The sequence below is a fragment of the Pleurodeles waltl genome, chromosome 5 (assembly GCF_031143425.1).
Source record: "Pleurodeles waltl isolate 20211129_DDA chromosome 5, aPleWal1.hap1.20221129, whole genome shotgun sequence".
NCBI lineage: Eukaryota > Metazoa > Chordata > Amphibia > Caudata > Salamandridae > Pleurodeles > Pleurodeles waltl.
This window is the reverse complement of record NC_090444.1, coordinates 12,565,303-12,581,616: the sequence shown is the minus strand read 5'-3', so window position 1 is coordinate 12,581,616 and position 16,314 is coordinate 12,565,303.

The following is a 16,314-nucleotide window of genomic DNA, read 5'->3' as shown; positions in this document are numbered from 1 at the left end:
CTGAGTGCCACTATATCAAACTATACCAGATGGTGTCCATTTCAATCTATTCTTTATAAAGTAATGGTCTTTTTAGAATGCACACAAGGAAATGCATTTATACCTGCACTTCTGTATGTATTTTAATTGAGGATTGCAGCTATGGTTGTAAAGCAGCTTAGTCTGCATGTCCTGCTTGTAAGCTTTTCTAGTTTGCTTTCAATGCTCTCGTTTGTCCTGCTTATACAGATATTTGACTATTTTATTACTACTTGAATCTGGGCTGTGCCGCCTTTCTTTGTAATCCTATCCATGTACCGCATGTGCCGATCTACCCGTTCGTCTATGTATGCATCTACCCATCTATAAGTCTATTAACTTACTGTCCTATCTACCCGTCCGGCCCTCTATCTATGCAACGTTTCTTGTTTGCAACTCTATCTATCTTTGCACATCTATTATTCTATCAATATATCTATCTTTTTAAGTGCATCTATCTACTGGGTTATCACCATCAATCTGTCTATCCAACCTCTATCAATGCAGCCAACACCAGATCAATCAGCTTTTTTAGGTTGAGTGTTAGTTTGACCATTTGATTTCACCAAATGTATGTTTAAAATATAGTTATGTCTAGTGTCTTTCAGTCAGCCATCATCCATAAGTCTGTTGTGTCATTCACATTTTAGTATTTTTTCTGTTACTCAATATTTTTCTAGATTAATAAAGGGCCCGGCAGCTTACCCAACAATAACATTTTGCGAAAACCATGACAGAATGAATCAACAATTGCTAAAGTCAAAAGGATGGCAGCCAACGTCAGATCTGTTAACTCGGAATGCAGCATTTATTGTGTCATCCACTGGAGTGACAACAAAACGTGGCTTCAGGCCTGGACTGCAACATTTACAGTGCCATCCACTAGAGTGACACGAAATGTGGCCTCAGGCCTAGACTGCAGCATTTATGGTGCCATCCACTAGAGTGAGAACAAAACGTGGCTTCAGGCCCGGACTGCAGCATTTATAGTGCCATCCACTAGAGCAGTGGTCTCCAAACTTTTTAATGCTGCACCCCCGCAGGTGAAAAATAAAAATCATTGAGCCCCCCCCTCAGAATTTTTCACAATTATTTTATAAAGATGGCAATGTTTAAATATTTCTAGACCTATTTAAACATTGCAGTTAAGTACTGTTTCCTTTTTAAAAGGGCAATTACATGTTTTTGCTTAAAATAAAGGCCTTTTATCTGTATAATGCTTCTTTTGGACAGAGTCTGGTGCCCCCCGGGACCACTTGAGGCCCGCTAGGGGGGGCCTGCCCCCCAGTCTGAAGACCTCTGCACTAGAGTGACAACAAAACGTGGCTTCAGGCCCGGACTGCAGCATTTATAGTACCATCCACTACAGTGACAATGAAACAGGCCTCCAAGCCTGGACTTCAGCATTTATAGTGCCATCCACTAGAGTGACAATTAAATGTGGCTTCAGGCTTAGATTGTGGCTTTTGTAGTGAAATCCACTAGAGTGACACTCAACATCGCTTCAGGTCTGGATTGCAACATTTAGAGTGCCATCCAGTAGACTGACAATAAAACGTGGATTCAGGCCTGAACTGCAGCATTTGCAGTGCCATTCACTAGAGTGGCAACGAAGCATGGCTTCAGGCCTGGACTCCAACATTTATATTGCCAACTATTAGAGTGACATGAAACGTGGCCGCAGGCCTGGACTGTAGCATTTATAGTGCCATCCACTAGAGTGACAACGAAATGTGGCTTCGGGCCTGGACTGCAGCATTTATAGTACCATCCACTAGAGTGACAACGAAACGTGGCTTAAGACTTGGACTGCAGCACTTATAGTGCCGTCCACTAAAGTGACAGTAAGAAGTGGCTTCAGGCTTGGACTGTAGCATTTACAGTGCTACACACTGGAGCGACAACGAAACGTGGCCTCAGGGCTGCCAGTGTAGCCTGGTTGGGAAAGACAATGGAAAACTTAAAGGAAAAAAAAAACACATATGGAGCCCCACACCCTGGAACAGAAATACTCACAATAATGTAAGTTTGGTGGATGGCCGTCAAAACCAACAACAGCTAGCTAAGAAACTTTGGTGGTCATTACAACCGTGGCGGATGGTGTTAAAGCGGCGGTAAGACTGCCAACAGGCCGGCGGTAAAAAAATTGCAATTACGACCGTGGCGGAAACCGCCAACAAAGACAGCCACTTTAACACTCAGACCGCCACGGCGGTACAAACAAACAGCGCGGCGGTCACCGCCAACAGACAGGTAGGAGACAGTGTACCGCCCACACTATTATGACAGGCCAATCCGCCACCTTTTCCGGGGGATTCCTTGGATTGGTCCTTCCTACATGCTGTCTGAGAAAACTCAGTATCCTTTGGGGTTTCAGGGACTTAATCAAGTTACTATACATCAGCCTCTTAGGACGGCTGAAGTCAATGGGACTCTGAGCCGTTCACCCTGTCCCACAGCGCCAGGCAGGGATGCCCGCTTTCCCTTTTATACGCCATCTTCAGGAACGCCATTTGTACCCAGCTATCCGCTTTTCTCGAGGACCGCTATTGTTTTTCACTGTATGCAGATGACATTTTAATGTTTGTTCAGTACCCAGGTGATGATCTCCCCCCACTGATCGAGGAGGTGGCTTATTTTGGCTCATTCTCCAGCCTTTCCATCAGTTGAAGTAAATCTGAGATTTTCCCACTCACCGCAGCCACTACACCCTCTGCGCTCATTTACCCTGTGCTTCGATGTGAAGCATCCACTAAATATCTAGGCACAGATCGGGACCGGCAACCCAGGTTCAAGGATGGATCTCTTTGCCGTTCTCCATCGCCGGCCATGTGCCCATCACGGAGGAGGCCCCACCGCGCCCTGCAGTTATTACTGACTATCCCGATCGCAGTAACTAACACCCCTCAGCCTCCTAACTCGCTTAATAAGGGCGGGACGCTGACCCAACTCAGTTGGAATAAAATGACTCCATCGTTTGACCGAGGTGGTTTCGGGGTTCCTGACCCTGATCTGTACTATTTGGTCACCCACGTCGCTCACTGATTTCACCTACCCCCTCTCCCCGTGTGATCGTGGGGCTCCCGGGGACCCCAAGAGAGATCCAGACTCTCCCCAAGGCATGCTGGGCCTGGACCCCGTTGGTGCAGTACTTGGGCTATGACACTCTCTACCCCCCATTTTCCTTCCCAACAACCCCTGGTTACCCCGGACCTGTGAGCGCTTTACACAGTGACCTCTTGTGCCCCGTGTGCTCAAGGGACCCGCGAAATAAAGGTTCTAGTGCTCGCGCTAGAACGGCAGTTCCACACAGATTTCTATTGCGTGTGGTGTGTTTATTTATGGCTCTCCTGATGCCGATTTCCTCACAAGTTTTAAGAATTTAACAAGCGCTAGGGGCTGCCTGGGGAAGACCGGGGGGTTCCTCCCACTGATGGGACCTGGTGTTCTCCTGTGCACAAACAAAGCTGGTCTGCAGTAATTACCGCCATAAACTGCTCCATTCTAAATAGCCGCACCGCGCCTATACCCCCCCCCCAGGCTCTTGATAAACTTTACCCAACAAGATCTCATCATTGCCCAAAGTGCGCTGTGTACACCTGTCCCAGTCCGGCCCAGATATCTGCATTTTGGACAACTGTTCCCATACTATCCCGCAGGCACTGGACTTCCTGACCTCTCAGGGGCACTGGACTGTGGAGCCCGCAGGTTACAGTTTGTGGCAAGGGCTCCACTCACCTGTTCATTGACAGGTTCTCAGCCTCTTTGTGTACAACTCACAGACCTCAACACTGGGAGAGGTTTGAAGAATGACTCTACCTTTTCCACTACAGTCCACCCTGACACTTGTCTGATCCCCTACAACTCACCCTCAGCTCCATCTGCTTTTGTTTCTCCCATTCTTGTATGTTTGGTGCTGCACATGCAATAAAAACATGCAAAGTAAACACTTAAATACAGTGTTGTATGTCTTGTTACAGACGCAGCTTTTTAACCAATGAGAAAAACTGGATCTTAAAGAATTATGAAAGCAGCAGAAATACATCGAAGCCATAAAAAAAATTAATAAACACCGACAACTGGACCCCTAAACCCACCATTCCACCTCAAGGCCTGGACCCCACCCAAAGGGATACATTCCACTTAGAACACATTTGTTCACTGACAAAGATACACTCATTTTTTGTAGATTAGTTGATTTGCCGAGAATCACAGTATGTGCAGCAAACGCCGAGAATTAAGCCTGGTTCCCCCGCTCCAAGGTCGGCAGCTCAGACTTACAACACAATTATATCCAAACACATGGAGGGGACATTCTGTGACTTCCCCGCTCCAACCCTCCCACCCGACAACTCACCCGCAGCAGATCACACGGCGACAACTCACCTGCAACGGATCACACGACGACAACTCACCCGCAACAGATCACACGGCGAGACCTCACCTCCAACGGATCACACGGCCACAACTCACTCACCTGCAGCAGATCACACGGCCACAACTCACCTGCAGCAGATCACACGGCCACAACTCACTCACCTGCAGCAGATCACACGGCCACAACTCACTCACCTGCAGCATATCACACGGCGACAACTCACTCACCTGCAGCAGGTCACACGACGACAACTCACCCGCAACAGATCACACGGCGAGACCTCACCTCCAACGGATCACACGGCCACAACTCACTCACCTGCAGCAGATCACACGGCGACAACTCACCTGCAACGGATCACACGGCGAAACCTCACCTGCAACGGATCACATGACGACAACTCACCCGCAACAGATCACACGGCGAGACCTCACCTGCAACGGATCACACGGCCACAACTCACTCACCTGCAGCAGATTACAGGCCAACAACTCACCTGCAACGGATCACACGGCCACAACTCACCCGCAGCAGATCACACGGTAACAACTCACCCGCAGCGGATCACACGGCGACAACTCACCCGCAACAGATCACACGGCGACAACTCACCTGCAACAGATCACACGGCGACAACTCACTCACCTGCAGCAGATCACACAGCGACAGCTCACCTGCAGCAGATCACACAGCGACAACTCACCTGCAGCAGATCACACAACAACTCACCCGCAACACAACACACGGCCACAACTCACTCACCTGCAGCAGATCACATGGTCACAAACTCACCTGCAGCAGATCACACGGCCACAACTCACTCACCTGCAGCAGATCACACGGGAACAACTCACTCACCTGCAGCATATCACAGGGGGACAACTCACTCACCCGCAGCAGATCACACGGCCGAAACTCACTCACCCGCAGCAGATCACACGGCGACAACGCACCTGCAGCAGATCACATGGCGACAAGTCACTCACCTGCAGCAGATCACACGGCGCGCTCACTTCACACAGCACTTCTGGGTGATAATGATTCACTGACTGTGTCCATCCAGGGCTTGTGTGGTCGCCCCAACCCCTGCCATTAGGAGGGACTCCGGAAGTGCTTCATCCAGTGGGGGTGGTCAGCGATTGTGCTTTCTCTTTCTTTACTGTCTCAACACAGCAGCCAATCAAAAGACAGTAAAACAAGAACATCAAAACCCATGATGCTTTACAACAGGTCATATGTACAAATCACCACCCGAGACCCTTATCCATATATATCATGACTTCTAATGTCACTTCCTCTTTCTTTGCTGCTCCGCAGCAGATAAGTACTCATTTGCTTTACTTGCTATTTCGAATGTTTATACAAGTGTTGTGCATGCTATTTTGTTCATGGCTTGTAAGTGAAGCGATTCTGCTCACATAATTTTATTTTTTCAGCGCTTCGTGCTCTTTGTAATTATATGCAACTTTTTGCAGTTTTCAGCCCTTTCGTGGAGTGAGTCTATGCATCTAGCATGTAGTCATATTTTTATTTCCATTACTCTTGTGGCCTCGCACTGCAGTGTTACGAGCTGATCTTTTCAGAGTTTTTCCTCTGGGAGATCAGCTCGTGTATCTGGATCACGTGTGAAGGGAGGCCCCCTCTGTCTCTCCATTGTGCTCCCTATACGCCCAGTTTGTATTTAAAACATGGGCAGTAATAATATAAAAAGGCTTTGCCTAAAGTGCTTTGCTTTTTGGATTAAAGGCTGCTCCCTCCACATTTTATTGGGCTTTTCAGCCTATCAGGGGGTTTTGCACTCCCCCTATATTAATAACCTGTACTTCCTTGAATTGTGTTTTATATATACATATATATACATATATCCTGAGGAGATTGGAAATCAATTGGAGGTAAATCTGGTGGAAGCCCTTGATAACAGGGTTCAACAGTCTGTAAATGATGCCCTTGTCAGGGCTTTAGGACCTTTTTCTAACCCACATTTTGATTACGCCCGCACCCAGGGCTGGATACAAGAACCCCAACTTCAAAACGAAGGGTCTAAATCTAAATCAAAATCTAAGAATTTCGATAAGGGAGTAGATTCTGTGTCGGGGGATGTCCATGCTGATGCATTTGAGAAACTCGAACGTACACGTGCTAGTGAACATAACTTTAGCTCTAAAAAAAGACTCTGGGTTTTCCCCATCTTTGTCAGATAAAAACTCCTCTTTGGATGATTCCAATGACTCTGAGGCCCTGGGTCCCAGCAAGAAACTTAAAAAGCGAACTTATCTTCGGGTCCTAGATTTCAACCCTACAGAAATTGTTCACCCCAGGGGGTCCAATTGGGTTTCTTCCCCAGAAGCGCCAAAGTATGTTCAATCCAGTATTGGTCGGAGCTTCGATAAAGAGGTGCGATCCTGGCTTCGGGCAGAATGCCCTAGACCACATCTGGACGGTAAGGTTACTGACACTCCAGAAATAGACCCTACCATGGTCACCTTCATGAAGAAATTTGCTAAAAACCCCAAAAAAGGGTTTAGATAGGTCTTGGCGTAACTGCCAAGATAAGTTACTAGACATGTCTGGCCCTTTGACAAAGAGCCTAGATATGGCCTTCCACACCAAGGAATCAGGGACTTCTGTGGACACTGATGTGCTGATAGGTTGGGCTCAAAGAGCTGTTTGTCAACTGGGCAATACGAATTGTGCAATTTCTTCTGAACGCAGAAAGTCCATACTCATGCGCATTGATCCTAAACTAAAGGATTTAGCCACTTCAGAGCTGGGTCTTCGGTGGATGGATCACTTTTTGGTTCTTCTTTTATGAAAGAACTGGCTAAGTTCTGTTCTACTTGCTCCTCCCTCAACAAGGCACAGATGTCCCTTAAAAAGGTTCTTAAACAAGGGCTTTTTCTCCGGGCCTGTTGTTGTGGAGGGCGAATGCCCGGCCAAGGATCTTTTGCAAGTCTTCAGAACTACTACCCCAGAGGGAGAGGAGGTTGGTACGGAGATCACTCTGAATCTACCTTCTATCCTACCCGCTCCAGAGGAGGATGCTCCAGGTTTCGCAGAGGGCCCCAAAGGGGACAGTAAGGAGCAATTCAGGAAGCTGGTTACCCAGGTAACCATCATACCACATTCTCAAGTACTTCTTGGGGGCAGAATGGGATTGTTTCTGGACAATTGGAAAAAGATTTCTGGGGATCCTTGGATTCTTCAGCCGGTCATGGGTTTTCGTTTATCAGTACCCCGAAACAATTGAAACCCCCTCTTCCAATGTGTGTTTCCCTTGCAGATCAGACCTTTATAGATTTCGAAGTTCAAGCTTTGATCGACAAAGGGGCAGTACGTTTTTCTTCCCCTCACCCGTTCAGCTTTATCAGCCCCATTTTTGTAGTGGACAATAAAGGCGGGGTCATCGAGATACATTGGTGGCTCCAGCACATGGAAGCTTGGAACAACAGGGCCATTTTTGTTTCTTACCCAGAGGTGGTGATCGAATCAGATGCTAGTCATTGGGGCTGGGGAGCCCGTTGCGGTTCTTTGGTTACAGGGGGTTGATGGTCGAGTTCGGAGCAGACTCTTCACATCAATTGTTTGGAACGTCTAGCGGGCTTTTTTGCCATAAAGAGTCTATCCCCTCAGAAGACAGACTGCTGCATATCATTGAAGATGGACAATATTGTTGGAGGCTGGCCCTCTATGTAGTGCACAAAAACAAGCACACTATGCAGAGGGTCCGAACAGCCACGTTAGTTTTCAGAGGTAAAAATTAGACCACCTAATGCTCCAATTTTTAAGGTAGCTGGTCGAGCAGTTAGGCTAATCCAGGAGATGTGCTGAGTATTTGCCGTGGTCACAAATCCAATCATGAACCACACACACTCAATGAATAACTCGAGACCAGAATGTATAAAAATACTTCAGACTTTTATATAATTTTTAAGACCAAAATCTTTAGAATAGGTTAAGTACTTTTCCTTTTATGACTTTTTAACGTTTTAGCAAAGTTAGTCTTTCTGTACAAAATTACGCACCATTGGAATCAATAGACAGTCACTTTTAAAAATGCATTAAAAATCATATGGTTGAGTTAACAGTCTCTTCTTTTGCAGAGTGGTCGCAGTGGTCGGTGGGCGCCTTGTGCCAGCTGGAGAGCTTCGGGCAGCTCCTGATTCTGGCGGGAGCAGCGTTGGAAAAGTTCTTGGCACAGGCCCAACTGGATGGGCCACTTGGAAAAGGGTCTGGTTTGCAAATTCAAAGTGGTGCCTGGGTGTCCCGTTTGGCTGTCGAGGTCACAAGGTGTTGGGTACTCCTCCTCAGCCCTTAACACCTATTTCCAAAGGGAGAGGGTGTAACACCCTCTCTCAGAGGAAATTCTTTGTTCTGCCTTCCTGGGACTTGGCTGCCCAGACCCCAGGAGGGCAGAAACCTGTCTGAGGGTTGGCAGCAGCTGTAGCTGCAGTGAAAATCCCAGAGAGCTGGTTTGGCATTACCCGGGGTCCATAGTGGAGCCCTGGGGATGCATGGAATTGCCACCCCATTACCAGATTTGGCATGGGGGGGACAATTCCATGATCTTAGACATGTTACATGGCCATATTCGGAGATACCATTGTGAAGCTACTTATAGGTATTGACCTATATGTAATGCACGTGTGTAATGGTGTTCCTGCACTCACAAAGTCCGGGGGAATGGCCCTGAACTATGTGGGGGCACCTTTGCTAGTGCAAGGGTGCCCTCACACTTAGTAACTTTGCACCTAACCTTCAGCAAGTGATATAGGTGACTTATAAGTTACTTCAGTGCAGTGAAAATGGCTGTGAAATAACGGGTGCGGTATTTCACTCAGGCTGCAGTGGCAGTCCTGTGTAAGATTTGTCTGAGCTCCCTATGGGTGGCAAAAGAAATGCTGCAGCCTATAGGGATCTCCTGGAACCCCAATACTCTGGGTACCTAGGTACCATATACTAGGGAATTATAAGGGTGGTCCAGTGTGCCAATTCAAATTGGTAAAAATGATCACTAGCCTATAGTGACAATTTTAAAGGCAGAGAGACCGTAAGCACTGAGGTTCTGATTAGCAGAGCCTCAGTGACACAGTTCGTCAGTACACAGGTACACACATTCAGGCCACAAACTATGAGCACTGGGGTCCTGGCTTGCAGGATCCCAGTGATACAGGCAAAAACAAACTTTCTTACATGTAAAAATGGGGGTAACATGCCAGGCAAGATGGTACTTTCCTACACTCTACATTTAGCTTGCGCTCCACCGCTTCTCATTCCTCCTCGTCAGGATCTTCTGATGAGTCCGGAGGGCCTTCAACATCCACTGATCTTGTCAGAGAAACTGGAATTGACGGTTTGGATGGTTTCAGGTCGAGATGGAATTCCCCAGGCCGTTCGCAGCAAGCTGCAAATGTCATCAATCAGGCTTGGGCAGCAGGCACTCATAAGAGATACTCCTCAGCCTGGCGCCGATGGAGTAGTTGGTGAAACAGAAGGGGTATCGATCCCGTGGGGTCGGACGTTAAGTTGATTTTGAATTTTTTAGCTGAACTCGCAAGTTCAGGTTTGGCATATAGAACAATTAATAATTTCAGATCAGCCATCTCTGCTGGACATGTACATATCGAAGGTAAGCCTATTGGGAAACATCCTCTGGTTTGTAAAGTTTTGAAAGGTATCCGTTTGTCAAATCCTCCTTGTTAGAAATGGGGTTTCTGGTTGGCTAGGGTATGCACCTCAGCCAGGCAGAACCTACCCACTCTAGTCAGGGCTTGGGAGTTACACGTCCAAGATAACCCCTGCTCACCCTCTTGGTAGCTTGGCACAAGCAGTCAGGCTTAACCTGGAGGCAATGTGTAAAGCATTTGCACAACACACACAACACACGTGACGCAATATCCCCACCACAAAGGAAACATAACACCAGATTATATGAAAATGTACTGTATTGTACACAAGGCAATTATCAGACCAAGCATCGCATATCAGTACTATCCTGCTACCTTAGCAGTTGTCAGAACGTTACACATTAGTTACTCTGCAACCTAGCAGTAGTCACACATAACACACAGGTTACTCAGTATTCTGCAACATAAGCAGTAGTCAGGAAAACACGTTATTACATCACAGCACTTGTCATATGAATATCATAAAATGCCCATAGTAGGAACATTAGAAAACATATGGCAAGTTAGAAAAACATATTAGCAAGCATGTCCATAAAAGGAACATTTGCATACACATATGTAAAAACATCAAACGCAGGTAGGTAATATATGAATCAAACAAAAGTCTGTAGAAAGAACTTTGGATTGCAACTATATTGGTCCTTTAAACAGTACCTGGTTGGATGAAGGCACCTCCAGTGCCTAAAAGGCGAACAATGGGGCCCCCGGCGCTCCTTTGCGCAAAACGGGGGCCTCCCTTATACTCTGGGGTCAGAAGAGGGCGACATGCACCTCCTCTCTTTTATAGACAGGCCCCTCCCGGGACCCGCGATCTCTGGGGGCCCCGCCGGGCTTCCACTGGCCCTTCCACCAAGGGGGGGGCCCACAATAATGCCCATTTTACCTAACAGCAGAAAAGGAGCGTCCTGCTCCTAACACAGAAGCCAGGGGGAAGGGGGCACGCCCCGCACCTTCCCCTGGTCCTGCCGTGAAGCCACAAGAAGATCGGACCCCTCCTGGGGCCCGAGCAGACACTCACCTGCACCCGATGCGGTGCGCGAGTGTTCTTCCAGCTTCCCGGGCCGCTGCAGTGAACTTATTTAAAGGGGCACAATGCAGCAAGGAGCCTACGAGCTCCCAAGGCTCCATAAACGTGCTGCAATCAGCGCTATGGCAGCTGCAACCACGGAGAAGCATCCCTCGTGAAAAAATGGATGCAGGGGTCAGGGGCCACAGCACCCTGCCCCTGGGGAGCAGAATCTTAAGACAAGGTACTCAGGTGGAGGGCCCAGCAACAGGCCAGCACAAGGGAAAGACAGCAAGTGGCAAGTCCTTCACAGTGACCAGGCAGGTCACAGGTCATCACAGCAGCAGCAGTCCATGACGGTTCCTGGTGAGTCCTTTCAGCCTTTGGTTTCCAGTTCCAAGATGATTCCAAGAGTCTCCAAATTGTGGGGAAAATTCCCCTGTACTTATAGTCAGTTCTTACAGTGTTTTACAATGGTAGGGAGAGGAGGTTCCAGCCAGTTACAACTGGTTCTGGGAGTGCCCCCTCTCTCCTTTCAGCACAGGCTCCAAACATCAGTGGGGGGTTAACGACCCTATAGTGTGAGGCCAGGGCACAGTCTTTACAAATGCAGGTGTGCCCGCCTCTCCCTTCTCTCAGCCCAGGAAGACTATTCAGTATGCAGATGCACCTCTGTGACACCTTCACCCTCCCTGTGTACAGGCTGTCTGATCCACCCTCCCTGTGTACAGGCTGTCTGAAAAGTATGCACAAAGCCCCAACTGTCACTCTGCCCAGACGTGGATTGGAGTCAAGCTGCAAAACACCAGAGTCATAAGTACAGATAAATGCGCACTTTCTAGAAGTGGCATTTCTGTGATAGTAATAAAAAATACACCCACACCAGTAAGCAGCATTTATTATCACCATCACAACCATACCAAACACGCCTACGCTACCCCTCATAAATCAGACAATACCCCTTACACATAAGGCAGGACATTTCTAATGCAATCCTATGGGAAGGCAGCACTCACAGCAGTGAGACAACAAGTTAGGCTGTTTGTCACTACTAGGACAGGCCATGCAATATGGCACATGTCCTGCCTTTCTACATACATGGCACCCTGCTCATAGGGCTAGCTACGGCGTACCTTAGGGGTGACTTACATGTAGTAAAAGGGGAGTTCAGGGCCTGGCAAGTAAGTTTAGATGCCAGGTCCCTGTGGCTGAAAACTGTGCACACAGGCTCTGCGCTAGCAGGCCTGAGACAAGTTTTGAAAGTCTACTTCAGTGGGTGGCGCAAGCAGCGCTGCAGGCCCACTAGTAGTATTTAATTTACAGGCCCTGGGTATAGAGATACCACTGTACAAGGGACTTATAGGTAAATTAAATATGCCAATTAGGTATAAGGCAATCATACCAACTTTAGATGGGAGAGCACCTGTACTTTAGCACTGGTCAGCAGTGATAAAGTGCTCAGAGTCCTAGAGCCAACAGCGAGAGGTCAGGAAAACCAGGAGGAAGGAGGCAAAAAGACTGGGGATGACCCTGCGTAAGGCAAAAAGTCCAACACTCCTCAAGCCCGATATTCTGTTTTATGGGATGTGAATGTCATTTTGAGGTTTTTAGACGCTTGGCTTTCTAATAGGTGTCTTCCTCGGAAACCGATTTCAGCAAAATTGACTATGTTACTGTGTCTGATTTCCTGTAAAAGGGTGTCAGACGTCAGAGCTTTGGGTTAGGCTGGGACAGTTTATTCTCCTGAGGGTGTTACTTTTACCATCACCAGAAGGACTAAGACTAATTGCAGGCCAGTAACTTATCCAATGTTTCCTGATAATCCAAAATGATGTGTAGTTCAATGTTTGAAAGATTATGAATTCAGGCAAGATTCTAGAGGCCAATTATTAATTTCTTTACAGAAACCATTTAAGGTGGTTTCGTCAGCTACATTATTTAGATGGATGAAATGGTTAATGAATGAGGATGGTATGGATACCCAAAAATTTGGAGCTCATTCAGCAAGAGGAGTCATGGCTTCCAAGACATATGCTTTAGGTTCTCGTTTAGAGGACATTATGAGGACAGCAGATTGGTCTTCTGAGTCTACTTTTCATACATTTTATCACAAACCTGTTGTGGATGTTGCTACTGTGGTATTTGGAGAGCTTTAAACAAGCATAGCCTGAGCCTACGGTCCTGAAATAGAATAAAAAAAATTCTAGCTTATACGTCAAGAATTTTCAATTCTATTAAGGACACAGAGACGAGGATTATCCCTCCCATATACATATATTTATGTCTCTTATTGTGATGAATCTTTAGTGTTGTATGGTTATTTATGTTATGAATTTGCCCTTCCTTGCATTATTATAGATGTGCTCACAGAATTGTTCATACATTTATTTTGAGAGGTATTACCTTTCATTATTTTTTGTGCTATTCTAGGATCTGATCAGAAGACTACGTGAATTTTGTCGCTGTTCAGTTCTTGGAGAAGACGATGCTATGGACTTCGTTATACTTGGAAGTTTCTTCTGGATGTGCCTCCTGTTGAGCTCGGCTAGTGTTTTTCCAGACTCTCGGATCTGGTGATCATAGGAACAGTTCATCTGTAAGAAATTTGTTTCGGATGTTTGAGGTTTATCTGACTTTGTCAAAGAAAGAGGAAGTGACTTTAGAGGTCATGATATATATGGACATGGGTCTTGGGTGGTGATTGGTACATGTGACTTGTTGTAAAGCATCATGGGTGTTGATGTTTTTGTTTTACTGTCTTTTGATTGGCTTCTGTGTTGAGACAGTCAAGAAAGAGAAAGCATAATCCTCGCCTCCATGTCCTTAATAGAATTGAAAATTCTTGAGGCGTAAGCTAGAAATGTTTTCATTTCCCTCCAGGAAGCCGGGCTGTGTCGTTCCGGTTCGGCAATGAGATGACTCTTTCACTGCTAGGCAGACTGTGCGTTGATTCCAGCAGGCTGTGCGTCGATTTTCACTGCACAAGGAGTTCCTTTGCAGAGGTGAAGTCTTTTTGGCCCTGAGACTTCAGGAAACAGGAGGCAAGCTCAATCCAAGCCCTTGGAGAGCACGTCTCGGCAGAGCCAGAGGTCAGCAAGGCAGCAGGGCAACAGCAGGGCAGCAGTCCTTCACAGCAAAGCAGTCCAAGTGAATCCTTTGGGAAGCCAGGCAGCTTCCTTTGCCAGGTTGCAGGATCTGGTTCTGAGTGTCTGTCCCAGGAAGTGTCTAACTTGATGGGGTCAGGGACCCTGTTTATATACTGAAAAGTGCCTTTGAAGTGGGGGAGACTTCAAATAGTGGTTTTGAAGTGCACAGTATCCACTTTCAATACAACCCTGTCTGCAAGGGCCCCAGTAGGGGGGTTTGGCAGTCTATTGTGTGAGGGCAGGCCACTGTCCTTTAAAAGGTAAGTGTCAGGCCCTCTGCCCTCCCAGCCCAGGGAGACCCGTTCAGTATGCAAACGTGTGCAGGTGTATTTTGCAAATTCTTGGACTATATCTTGTGGCGAGTAAGCTCTCAGGTGGAGGAGGAGAGCGCGGGAATGGCCTTTGCAGCTCCCTGTTGAAGTTGAGGCGCTAGAAATCTGCCCACCTTTTCTCCCTGTTCATAGTGTCGTCCCTGCAGGCGTTGCAACGCATACTCAGCCGGAGAGGTGTTTAATTAATTGTGGGCCATCCTCATCTTCTCCAGGTGACGACACGCTGGAAACGAGGCACAGAAGGGAGAGGCCCTGGAGACAAGACACAGGAGGGAGAGGCCCTGGAGACAAGACACAGGAGGGAAACGCGCCGGAGACAAGGACACAGGAGGGAAACGCGCCGGAGACAAGACACAGGAGGTAGAGGCCCCGGAGACAAGACACAGGAGGGAGAGGCCCCAGAGACAAGACACAGGAGGGAGAGGCCCCAGAGACAAGACACAGGAGGGAGAGGCCCCAGAGACAAGACACAGGAGGGAGAGGCCCCAGAGACAAGACACAGGAGGGAGAGGCCCCAGAGACAAGACACAGGAGGGAGAGGCCCTGGAGACAAGACACAGGAGGGAAACGCGCCGGAGACAAGGACACAGGAGGGAAACGCGCCGGAGACAAGACACAGAAGGTAGAGGCCCCGGAGACAAGACACAGGAGGGAGAGGCCCCAGAGACAAGACACAGGAGGGAGAGGCCCCAGAGACAAGACACAGAAGGGAAAGGCGCTGGAGACAAGACACATGAGGGAGAGGCCCTGAAGACAAGACACAGGAGGAAGAGGCACTGGAGACAAGGACACAGAAGGGAGAGGCCCTGGAGACAGGACACAGGAGAGAGAGGTGCGGAGACAAGGACACAGAAGGGGGAGGTCCGAAGACAAGACACAGGAGTGAGAGGCCCTGGAGACAAGACACAGGAGGGAGAGGCCCAGGAGACAAGACACAGAAGGGAGAGGCCCCAGAGACAAGGCACAGAAGGGAGAGGCCCCAGAGACAAGACACAGAAAGGAAAGGCGCTGGAGACAAGACACATGAGGGAGAGGCCCTGAAGACAAGACACAGGAGGAAGAGGCACTGGAGACAAGGACACAGAAAGGAGAGGCCCTGAGGACAGGACACAGGAGAGAGAGGTGCGGAGACAAGGACACAGAAGGGGGAGGTCCGAAGACAAGACACAGGAGTGAGAGGCCCTGGAGACAAGACACAGGAGGGAGAGGCCCCGGAGACAAGACACAGGAGGGAGAGGCCCCGGAGACAAGACACAGGAGGGAGAGGCCCCGGAGACAAGACACAGGAGGGAGAGGCCCCAGAGACAAACACAGGAGGGAGAGGCCCCGGAGACAAGACACAGAAGGGAAAGGCGCTGGAGACAAGACACATGAGGGAGAGGCCCTGAAGACAAGACACAGGAGGAAGAGGCACTGGAGACAAGGACACAGAAGGGAGAGGCCCTGGAGACAGGACACAGGAGAGAAAGGTGCGGAGACAAGGACACAGAAGGGGGAGGTCCGAAGACAAGACACAGGAGTGAGAGGCCCTGGAGACAAGACACAGGAGGGCGAGGTCCTGGAGACAAGGACACAGAAGGGAGAGGCCCTGGAGACAAGGACACAGGAGGGCGAGGCCCTGGAGACAAGGACACAGGAGGGCGAGGCCCTGGAGACAAGGACACAGGAGGGCGAGGCCCTGGAGACAAGGACACAGGAGGGCGAGGCCCTGGAGACAAGGATACAGGAGGGCGAGGCCCTGGAGACAAGG